The sequence below is a fragment of the Crinia signifera genome, chromosome 1, assembly GCF_055691185.1.
Source record: "Crinia signifera chromosome 1, ASM5569118v1, whole genome shotgun sequence".
Taxonomy (NCBI): domain Eukaryota; kingdom Metazoa; phylum Chordata; class Amphibia; order Anura; family Myobatrachidae; genus Crinia; species Crinia signifera.
Window position 1 is genome coordinate 137,820,881 of NC_139217.1, and position 18,507 is coordinate 137,839,387.

Consider the following 18,507-nt stretch of genomic DNA (forward strand, 5'->3'; position numbering starts at 1 on the left):
ATCTTTCCGCGGAGCCCCCAGCGGAGAGGGCAGGGGGGCCCGCAGAGAGATATGTAATGGGAACTACTGGGGACATTTTATGTAACTGGATCTAGGGAGGCAGTGAGGACCCACGGAGAGGGCATGGAGGCAGTGGGGCCCCCACGGAGAGGGCAATGGGGCCCCCACGGAGAGGGCAGGGGGGACCCGCTCCGGAACATTCTAGAATGCTCAGGAACATTCTAGAATGCTCCAGCTGAGCCTAACAGGGGTTATAAATATGAATGCCCAGAATGCTGTCCTCATTCTGCGGATCTTTTTATATGAGTGGGCATTCCCAATTCGTCTTCTTCATCTTTTTACATTATGAACAGCTGAAATGACAAGCAATTGGGCAATTTCCAGATATGAAAATGCAATCTTTATGGGCCCCATACATCAGCAATTAATTGTGACAATCCTGAGATCTGGAGATGATTGCCACAATTAATTTTAGATGTGTGGGCTCCCCCTTTTGGCAATCCCAATCAATAATTAATAGGGATAGCCAATCGATTGCTTAATCAGATTTTTAAACATGCTTAATAATCTGGTATTATCTGCGGATCTTTTTTATATGTGTGGGCATTCCCAATTCGTCTTCTTCATCTATTTACATTATGAACAGCTGAAATGACAATCGATTGGGCAATTTACAGATATGAAAATGCAATCTTTAGATGGAAAAATCTGCCGATCACTGAAATAAATCTGCAATGTGTGGGCAAAATTAGATAGATTGTAAAATCCATTTATCTGGCCAACAAATCCCTGTATCTGGAAATCCATTAATTGTGATTGCTGATGTATGGGGCCCATTACATAAGAGATTCACTGATGATTTCCACTTTGGAACAGCAGAGGGCAGCAAATGCAATGTGTGCATAATATGTAATACTGTACAACAGAGTGGAATGTATGTCCCCACTAGTTCCCGTTACATATCTCTCGACGGAGCCCCCAGTGGAGAGGGCAGGGGGGCCCGCAGAGAGATATGTAATGGGAACTACTGGGGACATTTTATGTAACTGGATCTAGGGAGGCAGTGAGGCCCCACGGAGAGGGCATGGAGGCAGTGGGGCCCCCGCAGAGAGGGCAGTGGGGCCCCCACTGAGAGGGCAGGGGGGCCCTGCTCTGGAACATTCTAGAATGCTCAGGAACATTCTAGAATGCTCCAGCTGAGCCTAACAGGGGTTATAAATATGAATGCCCAGAATGCTGTCCTCATTCTGCGGATCTTTTTATATGAGTGGGCATTCCCAATTCTTCTTTTTCATCTATTTACATTATGAACAGCTGAAATGACAATCAATTGGGCAATTTCCAGATATGAAAATGCAATCTTTATGGGCCCCATACATCAGCAATTAATTGTGACAATCCTGAGATCTGGAGATGATTGCCACAATTAATTTTAGATGTGTGGGCTCCCCCTTTTGGCAATCCCAATCAATAATTAATAGGGATCGCCAATCGATTGCTTAATCAGATTTTTAAACATGCTTAATAATCTGGTATTATCTGCAGATCTTTTTTATATGTGTGGGCATTCCCAATTCGTCTTCTTCATCTATTTACATTATGAACAGCTGAAATGACAATCGATTGGGAAATTTCCAGATATGAAGATGCAATCTTTAGATGGAAAAATCTGCCGATCACTGAAATAAATCTGTAATGTGTGGGCAAAGTCAGATAGATTGTAAAATCCATTTATCTGGAAAAAAAATCCCTGTATCTGGAAATCCATAAATTGTGATTGCTGATGTATGGGGCCCATTAGTTTTCAAATCTGATTGCTAATGCCCCGTGGTGTACTGGGGGAAAACATGTTTTGTAATTATCAACTTTGGAATGTCTTCATATTAAGTGCAAGCCTAACAAGAGGTTAGGTTTGGAGCTGGGAGAGGTTAGGATTGTGCACTATTGAGGGTTAGGTTTGAAGGGAAGGTTACAGTTAGGCTGTGGGGTGGGAGGGTTAGTTTAGGATGAAGGGGGTATGGATAGGGTTAGGCACTTGGAGAATTTGGACTAGTCATCACGTAGGGAATGTTTTGGTTAGGTGGGTAGGGTAAGTATACTTACCCAATCCCTATCAGGATTGTGATCAGTCAGACTTCACTGCCAAATATGTAAGATACTGCACATACTAATGTTTTTATCATTTTTTGTTAACAACATCAGTGTAAATATGGGACTTTAAAAAAGTTCACGTTTAGACTAAAAAGTATTTTTAAATTGAACACAGCTGGAAAATCTATTTTCTGTATTAGACTGAAAGCAGTAGACTTGTAGGAGTTGTTGATATCACACGCTTCTGGTAAACTGAATTTCAATATGCAGCAAGAGGAACTGATGCTAAGTGAATTTCCTTAATTTACTTTAATGGTTAATGACTCTACGTGAAAATAACTTTTAAAACAACAGTAACAAAACCAAGATTGGGAAAAAGAAAAGGTTGCTAGTGACTCATAAAGTGCTAATACTAAACGTAGAGAACTCATTTTCTATACAATACATACATATTGTATTTATCCAATAGTGTTTGCCAGTAACAGCAAAGCATCAAGTATATACTGTACACTGTTCAGCACACCGAGAACATTATTCTGAAAACAGCTGCCAAATGAAATGTACAGTAAGTATTTCATCAATTCTAAGTGCCTTAAGTGATCCCCCTGTTTTTATTTACGGAGTACAGAGGCTTCATCTATTCTAATGAATCAAAATACTGCACAATGTGTATTGAGAAACATGTGAATGAGAAATCCACCTGGATAGAAGAATTATAGAGATAACTAGTAAGAAAATGACCCATGCAGAACATGCTGGCACGCCATCATCAGTCGCTAATGTTAAGATGATATACATGAGGTAATCATTTCATAGGGCCGTATTCAATGAGAATATTCACGGCGTGCAGCGAATCCTGTTTAGTATTCGCTGCACAGTCGCCGTGTTCCGGAGCCTCACTGTCCCCCCTATTCAACGTCGCAGGGGCTCGCTGCCCCTGACGGCGAGTGTGAACCCCTGCGCCGCAGGGAGCCTGAGGACGGTGGCAGGCAGGGAGATGGAAGTCTCCCTGCCTGCCCCAGAACGTATGTGGGGGGATGTACGCTCCCCGGGAGCCAGGCAGAACAGGCTGCCCCCCCGGGAGAGCCAGCAGGGGACCAGGTATTTACTGCACCCGATTGTGCATATGTAATGATCGGGAGCAGTAAATATATGAATATCTAATGAGCGGCTCTCGGCTCCCGGCCCCCTGCTGGCTGCTCTGTGTAAAAAAATTATATATTCATGTGCTATAAGCACATGAATAAAAATAGCATGCCCCTTCACAGAATAAAATTCCTGATTTTTTTTACACCAAATGTAAAACAACAACAACTTTATTTTAAAAGTTCACTTTCCACTTCACCATGAAAAGATGGCGATTTGCTACACGGAGACACACGGCAAAAATCACTTAGAAAGACGTAGAGAAGTGCACGTTGAATAGGGTGATTCGCTTTCTGACCCAAAAAATCACCTTCCAATGCGAAAATAGCACAGATTCGCCGTGAAACAGGGCAAATTATCCTCATTGAATACTGCCCATAGACTCATTTGACAAAATTTAGATTTGAATGAAATTATACAGATACAGTAGATCCATCCTCATCTAGCCCTTTAATAGGATTAAGTGAGTAATAGGATTACTCTGCTAATCCCCTACTGCAGTGGTTCCCAAACTTTTTTGAACCACGGCACCCGGCTGTATCACATTTTTTTTCACGACGCCGCAAGGATAAAAAAATTCTTATTGAGAAATTTTGAAAAAAATATTTCATGAAATAAATTGTGTTTATAAGTCATCCTTAGGTTTAAGTATGTGGGGAGGGACATAGATTAGGATTGGCAGCCACCAGCACTGGTTTTGCCTTTTACAATAACTATAAATAGTTTGGGTACTTGTGTATTATCACGGCACCCATCACATCGCATACCATAAGGCATGCGATGGTCTGCGATGCGATATGTTCTACAATGTCATACAATTTTAAAATTGTATGGCATTGTATATGGCATACAATGCCATACAATGCGATGGGATGTGATTATAATTTGTATAAGCACCCTAATGGGTGCTTACAATGTTACATGCACCCTAATGGGTGCTTACAATGTTAAATGCACCCCCACGCCACCCCCCACTATAAACGTGAACCCGAAGCGTGGCGAGCGCCGGCGGTACGCGTCCTACAACCGAGCCCGAAGCGTGGCGAGCGGACGCGTATAACTTCACAGGTATACGTGTCCCCTCGTGGGGCTCGCTTCGGACTCGGTGGCTCGCTGCGCTCGCCTCACTTTATAAAATCAACTCCACGTGGACGTAGATAGTGGGGGTATGAAAAGGTCGTAGGACGCGTACCGCCGCCGCTCGCCATGCTTCGGGTTCACGTTTATACTGGGGGGTGGCGTGGGGGTGCATTTAACATTGTAAGCACCCATTAGGGTGCATTTAACATTGTAAGCACCCATTAGGGTGCTTATACAATTTTTCATAGCATAGGGGGCTAAAATCGCATTGCATCGCATACAATAGGGTGTATGGCATGCGATGCGATTAAAACATTGCGCAATCAATATCGGGGGCACCGTGATAATACACAAGTACCATAGTTTGCATTGCTCCTGAACCACCAACCCAAGGCACCCCTGCAACCCCAGGGTGCCTAGGCACACAGTTTGGGAACCACTGCCCTACTGTATTGCAGCTGAGAGCAATAGACCTGGGCTCACCATAGCTACCCAGAGAGGGCTGGCTGAGGAAGGCTCCATCTGTACCCCAGAAGCAGTTACAGTGATTTCTTGGATTTACTGTAACAGGCTCCTAGTCGGGTCGCTGCTAAATAATTTATTTTACTGTGTGTTAATCACTGTAATGCAGGAAATATTTCTGAATGGGTGTGGGTTGTTAGGTCTACATGAGTCTAGGTCGACATGTGTCAAGGTCCACAGGACTTGGCAGAAGAAGAACAAACTTGTTGGCGCTGGATTTGTTGTCACAAATTAGTTTGACAGTTGTCTCCGTCACGATTCGGTGTATATGAAAAAACAGATAAAGATGCAATGGGTCAGATAAAGTAATTCACTAAAGAAGTGCCTCAGTGACTTTAGGGAAGGGGTCCGTACCCAACTCACAGAAAGGAAAAGAGTAATAAACCTATAAAGGTATCTTTCTTTTCTTTCCATTTTTTTCTTTTCCTTTCTGTGAGTTGGGTACGGACCCCTTCCCTAAAGTCACTGAGGCACTTCTTTAGTGAATTACTTTATCTGACCCATTGCATCTTTATCTGTTTTTTCATATACACCGAATCAAATGGTCCTTACTCTGGTTCATTCACAAAGGCAAATTCCTTCTCAAAGAGACAAAACCATGTGCACTGCAGGTGGGGCAGATGTAACATGTGCAGAGAGATTTAAATTTGGGTGAGTTATTTTGTTTCTGTGCAGAGAAAATCCTGGCTGCTTTATTAAATCTCTCTGCAGAAGATATATCTGGCCCACCTGCAGTGCACATGATTTTGTCCATTTGAGCAGGAATTTGCCTTTGCAAGTGGACCAGAATAATGGCCAATGTGTATAGAACACAAAGAGTAGTGTCCTCTCCACTGGCGCTTCAAAATAAACTAAACACCAAACATCCCTGAGGAGGCTGATTATCTACTCTTCTCCGCCTCAAAGTGGGTTTATAAGGTCAGGATAGATCAGATGTCAGGATCCCAATGGGATTAATTCACATGCACATGAACAGAACCTTCACCATAAGAACTGGGAGATAGAGATACCATACATCCCTGTAAAGAGATAAACCCCTCCTCTTCTCCATTATTTCAGACATTGGGGCAGATGTATGAAGAGTTGTTATGGGGTGCCCGTGAGTGCTAAATGACAAAGGCGCATAGCAGGCCAATGTATGAATGGCTATCAGCAGGGTGGCGAAGCCCTATCTCAACAGCTGGGACAGCGCTGTCCCGAGTAGTGAGATCCCGCACATGCACAGTCCAGCCGGCCGGGAGGGGTGTTGGGGAGACAGCGCTTCAGTGTAAACGTACCCCTCCGCCTGCCCCCGCTGCCGGCTCTGTGGCCGGGACCCACAGATCTACAGTCGGCGAGCAGGGGGGGAAGGGGGGTGGGAGGTAAGGCAGGTCCCAGCGGCAGTGCTGCACAGCAATAGCCCCGCAGACCCCCGGCGCCCTCACTTACTCAGCGCCTCCCCACCACCTCGGGGTCTGCGGGACTATAGTTACGCCACTGTAATACATCTTATCGATGTCCCTATGCACTGCTATAATACATCTGCCCCAGTGTATGGAAGGTAGAAATACAGGACTTGTTATTCCGTGTACACCCGCTCACATCCAGGCGTATTCATATATATGGAAAGGAATAAAAACATATATTATAGCACTGTTTTATTATAACAAATCAAATGTAGACAGAACGTACATTATCAATATATAAAAAAAAACCCATTAAAAACAGGATTCACCATGGGGGGAGAAATTACCGGAATCAGTGGAGAACTAGAGCGCTTAAAGTGACAGTCACTGTCATTAAGTAAAGGCTTCCAGGGTCCCAGCAAGCATCTCTCCAAGTGGGGTTGTGGCAAGGTTCGACCCGTACTTGGGTCTTTATCAAGGAAATCTGTGTTGGATTAGTGTTGGTAGCACTGAAACGAGTCCTTATAGTGCTAGGGGCCAATCATATGCGCTCCTTTTGGTGCCAAAAAGTCTGGTGTTTGGTCCATGGAACACTTGTGGCTCACTTCTGCCCCACTTCCGGTTGTATCGTATGCATGTCATTGCCCTATTTCCGGTCATGTGAGCGGACTGACAGAGATCAGCGATGGCAAAGGTGTGGCTTATTAGAGGCGTGCAGTGGATGGGAGGTGTCATATTGTGATCCGGCTGTAGAGTGGGAGTGTCATATTCAGATTGGTCTTTGTCCCTTTTTTAGAGCACAGAGGCATACTGTGGTTGTTTATCTCTCTTAGCTATATTCTATGGTGGCAATTTGATGAATCTGTGCAGTGCAGGGATCTCTCTTAAAACCACATGCAAGTTGTTCCACATAAAAAATAAAAATAAATAACTATTATACATAAAAATGATTATACATAAAAAATGTTACACTCGTACACATACAAAAGAAACCTAAGAATCATAATATACTGTACAGGCAAAAAAATCCCACTCACCTGCACTTAAGTCAGTCTACCTGACTGTATAGCTTATTGTCACAGTTCTCACCCATAAATGTGTAATAGCCGTCAGCCTGGAGATGCAGTATCTGTTACCTCTCTTGTACTGTCAGCAGTTCGTCTGGGTAAAGGGCTCACAGGTCAGGGAGGGTGGGCGCTCAGAAGAGCAGATAAAGGTAGTGCAATGTCCCGTCCCTTGACGCGTTTCTCTGCTATCGGGGTGTAACGGTATCATCAGAAGATAGCTATGACACTGTGACTATAAGCTATACAATCAGGTCAACTGACTTTTCAGGAGGTTAAGCATAGCACTGAGATCTGGACATTATTATTTAAAAGAAGTGCAATATCTATTACATCTTTTAAATAAGGTTTTTTTTTAAACTAGTGCTGTGAAATTGATGTTTTGAGACTTATATTTATTAAAAAGTACATTAAATAGATACATAGGTAGATAATGGATCTATAATTGACCGATCATGGAGACATAATGAATAGTTGGCAAATCATTATTTTAATGGCCAAATCATAGCTTGATTATTTAAAAAGAAGATGCATGCATAGTGCATGTTTCTAAAGCCCTCATACACAGTTGACGAGAAATGAAAATATATCGCTCCAAGGGCATTTTTGAGCGATGTCTTTTTTTTTTTTCATTGGCCATATAGCTGATGACCCGCGTGTTTAGCAGGTCACTAGGAAATCAGTGAATGAGGTCGTAACCGATTTCTAGATTATCCAGTGGAATTGTCGATATAGTTAACTATATCGCAAGTGTTCCTGGTCTCCTGTGTGTATGGGGCTTAATTGTCAGTGTATACCAAGAACATATTATCATGCCTCTTTCCTTTTTTTTAGGTGAGTGGTCTCCATGAAACCGATCAAGAAGTCCTAATATGCGACTACTGCAGGGTGACTGGGACCTGGACTGCAGAATCATCCTCAATTCAACGAACAAAGATGGACCCAAGTCAGGTAATTAATGAATATCATTAATTACTGATAATGTGTTTTTGATATATATTTGGGGTTTGTAGACAGGTGGTAAATCATTCGATAGACAAATAGGTGGGTGGGTATACAGATGTTAAATCGAAAGATAGATAGATAGATAGATAGATGGATGGGTGGGTAGATAGATGGTTAATTTTTAGAGAGTTAGAGGGGTAGGTAGGTAGATAGATGGTAAATCATTAGATAGATCGATAGCTAGATAAACAGATGGCTGGGTAAGTCGGTAGATAGATAACTGGGTGGGTGAAGCGCAATACCTTTAAAAGATAGGTGGGTGGACACAGCATAATCATTGCTGTCATTACCATCCTCCATATACAGTATGTGCCTATGCACATCCTTGCTGGCGGGTCGCCAGAACGTACGCGCTGGCGACCCGCCAGCAGCCTCGCCAGCGAGGAGACTGAGACGCGCGTGCGTCTCACGCGCACGCGCGTCTCAGTCTCCGTCGCTAGCGTGGCGGAAACCCTGTCCGTCTCCGCCTCAGGGAGACGGACGGGGTTAGGGGGGGGGTTAGGGGGGATGCGGGCAGGCGGCGGGGACCCCGGGTTACCGCCGGCAAGCCGGCGGGGACCCGGGGAAACGATTGGAAGCGCCGTCGGAAGGGGGCGCGCGCGCCTCTCGTGCACGCGCGTCCCCTTCTCACGATCGCCATGGCGCTGGCGGGGGATGGCGGCTGGCGACGCCAGCGCCATCCCCTGCAAAGATGGACCGTGACCCATCTGTACATCTCCTGCTACCTGATGTTTCCTCATATATACCCAGCCTTCTTGGGGAGAGATCCCTGTGGGAGGTAAGTATCTTGTCACAGACCAAGTTCCTAACTTGGATGTGCCTGCAGACTTGGAGCTACCCTAAAAAAATCCTTGGTGCTTGTTTATTATCTTTGGAGGTTCTAGCAATAAAGACGAAGCTTCTCAAATGGGGATAGCCAGCCTCTTCAGCAAATTGCGCAGCTTTGTGAGGAATATGATTTGGGTAATATCAGGAGATGTGGACAGGAGCTTTATTAATGACATCAGCCAATGATAGCTATTAGGGTATATTTGTATATTTCGTTTCACATGAATGTATATGTCATTCTTCCATGTTCATACAGTATTTCGTTATATTTGTTAATATAACTCTGCATAGCCTCCTAATGCCCAGAGGGACGGGCAGTCCATCAGCCACGGGTCCCCAGAGGTTTCCCCCACAGGGGGTTTTCCCTCTCCTGAGTGCTAACGGATGATTCTTTGTGAGTCACGAGGCTACCACCAGCTTGGTCCTCCTATAGGGCACACAGATGTTAAATCAAAAGATAGATACTGTAGATAGATAGATAGGTGGGTATATCGATAGATGGTAAATCATTAGATAGATATGTGGGTAGGTAGATAGATGGCAAATCATTAGCATAACCCAGCACAAGACATATAGATAGATATATATATATATGCAGTTAAATAGATACATAGGTAGATAATGGATCGATAATTGAACAATCATGGAGACATAATGAATAGTTGGCAAATCATTATTTTAATGGCCAAATCATAGCTCAATCATTTAAAAAGAAGATGTATGCATAGCGCATGTTTCTAAAGCCCTCATACACAGTTGACGAGAAATGAAAATATATCGCTCCAAGGGCATTTTTGAGCGATGTCTTTTTTTTTTTTCTTCTATTGGCCCTATAGCTGATGACCCGCGTGTTTAGCAGGTCACTAGGAAATCAATGAATGATGTCGTAACCGATTTCTAGATTATCCAGTGGAATTGTCGATATAGTTAACTATATCGCAAGTGTCCCTGGTCTCCTGTGTGTATGGGGCTTAATTGTCAGTGTATACCAAGAACATATTATCATGCCTCTTTCATTTTTTTTAGGTGAGTGGTCTCCATGAAACCGATGAAGAAGTCCTAATATGCGACTACTGCAGGGTGACCGGGACCTGGACTGCAGAATCATCCTCAAGTCAACGAACAAAGATGGACCCAAGTCAGGTAATTAATGAATATCATTAATTACTGATAATGTGTTTTTGGTATACATTTGGGGTTTGTAGACAGGTGGTAAATCATTTGATAGACAAATAGGTGAGTGGGTATACAGATGTTAAATCAAAAGATAGATAGATGGATGGGTGGGTAGATAGATGGTAAATTTTTAGAGAGTTAGAGTGGTAGGTAGGTAGATAGATGGTAAATCATTAGATAGATCGATAGCTAGATAAAAAGATGGCTGGGTAAGTCGGTAGATAGATATTTGGGTGGGTGAAGCGCAATACCTTTAAAAGATAGGTGGGTGGACACAGCATAATCATTGCTGTCATTACCATCCTCCATATGCATCTCCTGCTACCTGATGTTTCCTCATATATACCCAGCCTTCTTGGGGAGAGATCCCTGTGGGAGGTAAGTATCTTGTCACAGACCAAGTTGCTAATTTGGATGTGCCTGCAGACTTGGAGCTACCCTAAAAAAATCCTTGGTGCTTGTTTATTATCTTTGGAGGTTCTAGCAATAAGGAGGAAGCTTCTCAAATGGGGATGGCCAGCCTCTTCAGCAAATTGCGCAGCTTTGTGAGGAATATGATTTGGGTAATATCAGGAGATGTGGACAGGAGCTTTATTAATGACATCAGCCAATGATAGCTATTAGGGTATATTTGTATATTTCGTTTCACATGAATGTATATGTCATTCTTCCATGTTCATACAGTATTTCGTTATATTTGTTAATATAACTCTGCATAGCCTCCTAATGCCCAGAGGGACGGGCAGTCCATCAGCCACGGGTCCCCAGAGGTTTCCCCCACAGGGGGTTTTCCCTCTCCTGAGTGCTGAAGGATGATTCTTTGTGAGTCACGAGGCTACCACCAGCTTGGTCCTCCTATAGGGCACACAGATGTTAAATCAAAAGATAGATACTGTAGATAGATAGGTGGGTATATCGATAGATGGTAAATCATTAGATAGATATGTGGGTAGGTAGATAGATGGCAAATCATTAGCATAACCCAGCACAATACATATAGATAGATATTTATATAGGCAGTTAAATAGATACATAGGTAGATAATGGATCGATAATTGACCGATCATGGAGACATAATGAATAGTTGGCAAATCATTATTTTAATGGCCAAATCATAGCTCGATTATTTAAAAACAAGATGCATGCATAGTGCATGTTTCTAAAGCCCTCATACACAGTTGACGAGAAATGAAAATATATCGCTCCAAGGGCATTTTTGAGCGATGTCTTTTTTTTTTTTTCATTGGCCATATAGCTGATGACCCGCGTGTTTAGCAGGTCACTAGGAAATCAGTGAACGATGTCGTAACCGATTTCTAGATTATCCAGTGGAATTGTCGATATAGTTAACTATATCGCAAGTGTCCCTGGTCTCCTGTGTGTATGGGGCTTAATTGTCAGTGTATACCAAGAACATATTATCATGCCTCTTTCATTTTTTTTAGGTGAGTGGTCTCCATGAAACCAATGAAGAAGTCCTAATATGCGACTACTGCAGGGTGACCGGGACCTGGACTGCAGAATCATCCTCAAGTCAACGAACAAAGATGGACCCAAGTCAGGTAATTAATGAATATCATTAATTACTGATAATGTGTTTTTGGTATACATTTGGGGTTTGTAGACAGGTGGTAAATCATTTGATAGACAAATAGGTGGGTGGGTATACAGATGTTAAATCAAAAGATAGATAGATGGATGGGTGGGTAGATAGATGGTAAATTTTTAGAGAGTTAGAGTGGTAGGTAGGTAGATAGATGGTAAATCATTAGATAGATCGATAGCTAGATAAAAAGATGGCTGGGTAAGTCGGTAGATAGATATTTGGGTGGGTGAAGCGCAATACCTTTAAAAGATAGGTGGGTGGACACAGCATAATCATTGCTGTCATTACCATCCTCCATATGCATCTCCTGCTACCTGATGTTTCCTCATATATACCCAGCCTTCTTGGGGAGAGATCCCTGTGGGAGGTAAGTATCTTGTCACAGACCAAGTTGCTAATTTGGATGTGCCTGCAGACTTGGAGCTACCCTAAAAAAATCCTTGGTGCTTGTTTATTATCTTTGGAGGTTCTAGCAATAAGGAGGAAGCTTCTCAAATGGGGATGGCCAGCCTCTTCAGCAAATTGCGCAGCTTTGTGAGGAATATGATTTGGGTAATATCAGGAGATGTGGACAGGAGCTTTATTAATGACATCAGCCAATGATAGCTATTAGGGTATATTTGTATATTTCGTTTCACATGAATGTATATGTCATTCTTCCATGTTCATACAGTATTTCGTTATATTTGTTAATATAAATCTGCATAGCCTCCTAATGCCCAGAGGGACGGGCAGTCCATCAGCCACGGGTCCCCAGAGGTTTCCCCCACAGGGGGTTTTCCCTCTCCTGAGTGCTGAAGGATGATTCTTTGTGAGTCACGAGGCCACCACCAGCTTGGTCCTCCTATAGGGCACACAGATGTTAAATCAAAAGATAGATACTGTAGATAGATAGGTGGGTATATCGATAGATGGTAAATCATTAATTAGATATGTGGGTAGGTACAGGGCCGTTTCTAGAGGCGGACAAGCCGTGCAGCAGCCCGGGGCGCTGCACGGCTTGTCCGCCTCTGTTAACAGCTAGGGCGCCCGGCAGCTCCCCCCAACGCTGCTGCTGCCGACGCCTCAATTCCTCCCCCTCTCCCCGGCCGCCTCGACATCAGGCGCTCACTCACTGAGTGATTTCCCAGGGGAGGGGAGGGGAGCGGAGCGCATCTTCCGTCTCTCCTTCCCCTCGCTCACTGGGGCCTGGCTGTCAGCCAATCAGAGAGCGCTCGCGGGCCGGTAGCCAATCAGGAGCCAGCCCGCGAGGCATGAATGGCTGGCGGCTCAGGGACAAGGGGAAGGAGAGACGCGCAATGCGCTCCCCTCCCATGGAAATGGAAAGAAGAAGAAGCAGCATCAGCAGCAGCACCTCAACCGACACCAACACCAGGCAGCAGCTGGGGACTGGAGGGGGAGACCCAGGGCCATAGTATGTTGTGGCACTTTGGGGGCATATCTATGGCACTGTGGGTTCATATGTATGGCACTGTAGGGGCATATCTGTGGCACTGTAGGGGCATATCTGTGGCACTGTAGGGGCATATCTGTGGCACTGTGGGGGCATATCTGGCACTGTGGGGGCATATGTGTGGCACTGTGGGGGCATATTTGGCATTGTGGGGGTATATCTGAAGCACTGTGGGGGCATATCTGTGGCACTATGGGGGCATATCTGGCACTGTAGGGGCATATGTGTGGCACTGTGAAGGCATATCTGTGGCACTGTGGGGGCGTATTTGGCATTGTGGGGGCATATATGTGTCACTGTGGGGGTACATATGTGTCACTGTGGGGGCATATATGTGGCACTGTATGGGGCATATGGCAGTGGCAGGCGACTGGAGGGGGAGACCCAGGGCCAGAGACAGTGAGTTGTGCTGCTTGTGGCACTGTGGAGGCATATGTGTGGCACTGTGGGGGCATATATGTATGGCATTGTGGGGGCATATCTGGCACTGTGGGGGCATATTAGTAAATGGCATCAGTTGTACGGCAGCAGCGCCTGGGGCATAATGTGTAATAGGCATTACGGTGTGGGGAGTATTGTGTAATTGCCATCACAGTGTGGTGTGTAATGGGCATCACAGTGTGGGATCTAATGGGCATTATGGTGTGCGACATAATGTGTAATTGTCATCACAGTGTGCGGCGTAATGTGTAATTGTCATCACAGTGTGCGGCGTAATGTGTAATTGGCATCACTGATAAATAGTGTATAATGATTTAAGTAGCATGTCATTGTTTGGCCTTGATCTGTGAGGTGTACTAGGTCACTGTGTGGGCCTTTATATTTTTATGTCACTGTGTGGCCTTCAGCCCGCCAACTTAAGTGCGGGAGGACAATGACAATTCCTGCGGTAACCAATGTTGGGACATGCAGGTTGCAAAAGTGAGATGTAAGGTAATTGTTTTCCTGCTAGACCACGCCCTTATATTAAGCCACACCCCTTTAAAAAATAAACCACTCCCCCAATTTCTTCCGTATAGTTTTTTATTTGGGGGGGGGGGGGGGGCGCATTTTTATTTCTTTGCACTGGGAGCTAAATGGTCTAGAAACGGCCCTGGGTAGGTAGATAGATGGCAAATCATTAGCATAACCCAGCACAATACATATAGATAGATATTTATATAGGCAGTTAAATAGATACATAGGTAGATAATGGATCGATAATTGACCGATCATGGAGACATAATGAATAGTTGGCAAATCATTATTTTAATGGCCAAATCATAGCTCGATTATTTAAAAACAAGATGCATGCATAGTGCATGTTTCTAAAGCCCTCATACACAGTTGACGAGAAATGAAAATATATCGCTCCAAGGGCATTTTTGAGCGATGTCTTTTTTTTTTTTTCATTGGCCATATAGCTGATGACCCGCGTGTTTAGCAGGTCACTAGGAAATCAGTGAACGATGTCGTAACCGATTTCTAGATTATCCAGTGGAATTGTCGATATACAGTAGTTAACTATATTGCAAGTGTCCCTGGTCTCCTGTGTGTATGGGGCTTAATTGTCAGTGTATACCAAGAACATATTATCATGCCTCTTTCCTTTTTTTTAGGTGAGTGGTCTCCATGAAACCGATGAAGAAGTCCTAATATGCGACTACTGCAGGGTTCCCGGGACCTGGACTGCAGAATCATCCTCAAGTCAACGAACAAAGATGGACCCAAGTCAGGTAATTAATGAATATCATTAATTACTGATAATGTGTTTTTGGTATACATTTGGGGTTTGTAGACAGGTGGTAAATCATTTGATAGACAAATAGGTGGGTGGGTATACAGATGTTAAGTCAAAAGATAGATAGATGGATGGGTGGGTAGATAGATGGTAAATTTTTAGAGAGTTAGAGGGGTAGGTAGGTAGATAGATGGTAAATCATTAGATAGATCGATAGCTAGATAAAAAGATGGCTGGGTAAGTCGGTAGATAGATAATTGGGTGGGTGAAGCGCAATACCTTTAAAAGATAGGTGGGTGGACACAGCATAATCATTGCTGTCATTACCATCCTCCATATGCATCTCCTGCTACCTGATGTTTCCTCATATATACCCAGCCTTCTTGGGGAGAGATCCCTGTGGGAGGTTAGTATCTTGTCACAGACCAAGTTCCTAACTTGGATGTGCCTGCAGACTTGGAGCTACCCTAAAAAAATCCTTGGTGCTTGTTTATTATCTTTGGAGGTTCTAGCAATAAAGACGAAGCTTCTCAAATGGGGATGGCCAGCGTCTTCAGCAAATTGCGCAGCTTTGTGAGGAATATGATTTGGGTAATATCAGGAGATGTGGACAGGAGCTTTATTAATGACATCAGCCAATGATAGCTATTAGGGTATATTTGTATATTTCGTTTCACATGAATGTATATGTCATTCTTCCATGTTCATACAGTATTTCGTTATATTTGTTAATATAACTCTGCATAGCCTCCTAATGCCCAGAAGGACGGGCAGTCCATCAGACACGGGTCCCCAGAGGTTTCCCCCACAGGGGGTTTTCCGTCTCCTGAGTGCTGAAGGATGATTCTTTGTGAGTCACGATGCTACCACCAGCTTGGTCCTCCTATAGGGCACACAGATGTTAAATCAAAAGATAGATAGATAGATAGATAGGTGGGTGTATCGATAGATGGTAAATCATTAGATAGATATGTGGGTAGGTAGATAGATGGCAAATCATTAGCATAACCCAGCACAATACATATAGATAGATATTTATATAGGCAGTTAAATAAATACATAGGTAGATAATGGATCGATAATTGACCGATCATGAAGACATAATGAATAGTTTTCAAATCATTATTTTAATGGCCAAATCATAGCTCGATTATTTAAAAAGAAGATGCATGCATAGTGCATGTTTCTAAAGCCCTCATACACAGTTGACGAGAAATGAAAATATATCGCTCCAAGGGCATTTTTGAGCGATGTCTTTTTTTTTTTTTCATTGGCCATATAGCTGATGACCCGCGTGTTTAGCAGGTCACTAGGAAATCAGTGAACGATGTCGTAACCGATTTCTAGATTACCCAGTGGAATTGTTGATATCGTTAACTATATCGCAAGTGTCCCTGGTCTCCTGTGTGTATGGTGCTTAATTGTCAGTGTATACCAAGAACATATTATCATGCCTCTTTCCTTTTTTTTAGGTGAGTGGTCTCCATGAAACCGATGAAGAAGTCCTAATATGCGACTACTGCAGGGTGACCGGGACCTGGACTGCAGAATCGTCCTCAAGTCAACGAACAAAGAAGGACCCAAGTCAGGTAATTAATGAATATCATTAATTACTGATAATGTGTTTTTGGTATACATTTGGGGTTTGTAGACAGGTGGTAAATCATTCGATAGACAAATAGGTGGGTGGGTATACAGATGTTAAATCAAAAGATAGATAGATAGATAGATGGATGGATGGCAAATCATTAGCATAACCCAGCACAATACATATAGATAGAAATTTATATAGGCAGTTAAATAAATACATAGGTAGATAATGGATCGATAATTGACCAATTATGGAGACATAATGAATAGTTGGCAAATCATTATTTTAATGGCCAAATCATAGCTCGATTATTTAAAAAGAAGATGTAGGCATAGTGCATGTTTCTAAAGCCCTCATACACAGTTGACGAGAAATTAAAATATATCGCTCCAAGGGCATTTTTGAGCGATGTCTTTTTTTTTTCCATTGGCCATATAGCTGATAACCCGCGTGTTTAGCAGGTCACTAGGAAGTCAGTGAACGATGTCGTAACCGATTTCTAGATTATCCAGTGGAATTGTCGATATAGTTAACTATATCGCAAGTTTCCCTGGTGTCCTGTGTGTATGGGTACACAGATGTTAAATCAAAAGATAGATAGATAGGTAAATAGATAGATAGATGGGTGGGTAGATAGATAGTTAATTATTAGAGAGTTAGAGGGGTAGATAGGTAGATAGATGGTAACTCATTAGATATATCGATAGATAGATAAATAGATGGCTGGGTTGGTGCTTAGATAGATAGGTGGGTAGGTGGGTGAAGCGCAATACCTGTAAAAGATAAGTGGGTAATCCCTCACTCCTTGTGTAATAGTGCAATTCGGCCAGCAGGGAGTTGTAATCCTTGGTACCCATATATTTTTTTCACTGAGCGCAATACTGATAGATAGATAAATAGATAGATGGGTGGGTTTGTAGACAGGTGATAAATCATTCAATAGACAAATAGGTGGGTGGGTACACATATGTTAAATCAAAATATAGATAGATAGATGGGTGGGTAGATAGATGGTAATTTATTAGAGAGTTAGAGGGGTAGGTAGATAGATGGTAAATCATTAGATAGTTTGATAGATAAATAGATGGGTGGGTAAGTTGGTAGATAGGTGGGTGGGTGAAGCGCAATACCTGTAAAAGATAGGTGGGTGATCCCTCACTCCTTGTGTAATAGTGCAACTCAGCCAGCAGGGAGCTGTAATCCTTGGTACCCACATACAGATGTATGCAGCCTAGTTCTAGCAGGGACTGGTGATTCTATCACCAGCCCACGCCAACGGCCGGCTCTCACCAGGGGCGCTAGAGCGTGCACAGTGGCTATGGGGATTTCTCTGCCGCCCGCCGCCTCCCCCGGTGCCCCTCGCCGCCCAGCTGTCCCCCCAATCCCTGCCCGTCTCCCTGAAGTGGAGACGGGCAGGGACCCACAGCGGCGCCGTCCGGAATCTGGGACGCTTCATTTGTATTTTTTTTACTGAGTGCAATACAGATAGATAGATAGATAGATGGGTGGGTTTGTAGACAGGTGGTAAATCATTTGATAGATATAGGTAGATAATGGATCAATTATTGACCAATAATGGAGACGGAGGAGGAAGCACACTCTATGTGAGAGATGGAGGAGGAAGCCTGCGAGAGGAAACAGAATGCCACAAGGCCAGAGGAGAGGCGAACGGGAGAGCCCACCTCCCCCTGCTGACTGAGAATAGGGATGGCCATTGGTGCCTCTGCCAACGATGGCTGCCATAGATGGCAAAAGTGCATCTGGCCATCGATAGTGTAAAACTATGCAATGGTGACCATCAATAGTTGTACATATCGATGGTCATCTATTATGTTTAAGT